The sequence below is a fragment of the Armigeres subalbatus genome, unplaced genomic scaffold, assembly GCF_024139115.2.
Source record: "Armigeres subalbatus isolate Guangzhou_Male unplaced genomic scaffold, GZ_Asu_2 Contig205, whole genome shotgun sequence".
In the NCBI taxonomy this organism is placed as follows: domain Eukaryota; kingdom Metazoa; phylum Arthropoda; class Insecta; order Diptera; family Culicidae; genus Armigeres; species Armigeres subalbatus.
Genome location: NW_026942891.1, coordinates 44,876 through 47,200, shown reverse-complemented (window position 1 = coordinate 47,200; position 2,325 = coordinate 44,876).

Below are 2,325 nucleotides of genomic sequence, written 5' to 3'. Positions count from 1 at the left end.
TGTTTTAGAGGGTTTCATGACTTTATGGGGTCTCCAGTTAGCCTTGTGAGCAAAAGTATAGGACTGGCTCATTCTAGGACATTCTAGGCTCACCTGGGCATAGTGTATCCATTGTACTTGCCACACAAGATACATACTCATGCAATGGCGGATATAGAAGAAAATTAATTAATAACTGTGGAAATGCTAATAGAACAGTTGAAAAACAGGCCTAGTTCCAGTTTGAATGTTGAGCTATTGAAGAAACAGAAGAAGAAAAACATGATTTTAAATTTTTAAAACTTTTCACATACCAAATATGCGGAATCCATTACATGAAATGAACCTTTTCACTTTTTGTCACCTTTGTGGAACAAGTGATGAACTTCTTGCACATAAAAAAAAACATTGTGGAATCCGTAATACGGCTTCGTTTATTTCAATTCACATTTGTTTGTGACGTTGAATCTGTATTAACGGCCTTTTTCTTGTTTTCTCTATCTCGCACCTATCGAAAATACATTTATTCGTCAAACGATTCAGAACTTCTCCAAAGTTCACAAACAAGCTGTGTACATATGTAAAAAAAAGTCTCGCACCTCGGGAATTTTGCTCATTGTGTTTGTTCCCAATCGATTTTCAAGCGGCGAAATTGACTGGATTTCATAAAAAAATTTAAACAAAATCCCACCTCATTTGAAATACATAGAAACAAAAATCGAGAACAAGATTTCCCCGAGGTGTGCGGCTACCTTGAAGGTGATTATACAAAAAAGCCACAAAACGGCCACCTTGGAAATCATGTGCTTTTTCCATTTTTTTCCAAGGGCACGAGCTGAGAAAACCTTGAAGCGCAAAAGAATGAAACAATGGAGATCATTTGCTTACTTATTATAAAGTTAGATTTTTGATTTTGGAAATTAGAGTAGAAAAATAAGTGGTAATTTTGATATTAATCACAGCATTAGTTTTATAATCCCACTTTTAGGTGATTATACAATAGGTCTTGTGATGAATTTCCAACTTATCATATTTTTTTTTAATTTTATTTCTAAAGACCCAAATCCGAAGTAACATTTTTTTTTCATAGTGCTTAATTAAGCATTTCAGTCGATAGTTCAGCATAATTAAACAATGAATTTAATGATCTACCATTGTTTTATTCTTGTTTTATTATTGTCTTCAAAGTTCAATCAGCTCATGTTCTTGAATAAAAAAATACTTGAAAAAGCACGTGGTTTGCAGGATGGCTGATTTCTCGCTTAACTTTTCAAAAGGACCTAAGTAACATTTTTTTCATGAATTAATTTGAATAGCGCAATCAACAGAACAACATAAAAGCTATTGATTGCAGTAGTCAAATTAATTCATGAAAAAAATGTTACTTAGGTCCTTTTGAAAAGTTAAGCGAGATTTGTCGCAATGTTGTATAATCACCTAAAAATGTTTTGATCATCAAAACTCAAACCACAAACAAACAGACGTAACTCCTTACTAAAATTGTTTTAAAAATATCGTCAATCATTTAACAGAAAATACTAATGACATCTATTATCAGAATTCCAACACTCTTTTTTGGTCATGATTAATTTAAATTTGACGTTTGCATGAAACGAAGACCATCAGACCATCACAAAAATCATCATCAACGCAAACATTTCTTTATCAAAGCAGAAAACATTCAGCAGCATGTACATTAATCGATGGAAATCAGACGTCAAAGCGATTGAGCATTAGCGCCTCTTCTGGCACAATCGCGAAGCTCAATTGCATTTCAAATCGAACGTTCAACAGGCGAACGATGTTCAGATGAGAAGTGTTGCGTCTGTTTGTCTATGCTGAAACTAAAACATCCGAAACATTCAATAGCTCCGCGAAACTCGCAAACACACACTACAGTAGGATATTTTTAACGAGCTTTACAATTTGTGGCTGCTTGGTTTGCATTTCTTGATTTGGATTTATTTGTAGGTATTCTTCGAACAATCAATACTGACAATCTTTTCGAACGGTTTTCCTATTTGGCTTTACGCGCACGGTATCACAGCTTGGATATCTACTTCACGGATTTCATCTGCCAGGATTTTTCATGTGGCGGGATTGACGGGATTTCGACAAAAAAAAATGAGCAATCCGACCAATTCAAAATACACGGGGACAAAAATCCGACTAAAATATTACCGAGGTGTAAAGACACCTCGGGACAATTTTTCGCTGGATTTTGTTCCACGTGTGTTTTAAATGGGGCCGGGATTTTGATTTCCCGTGTCCACATTCCGTAGATCCTGCCTCTATACAAGATTCCCGAGATTCAAGGTGGCCTTTAAAGGTAGCCTCACACCTCGG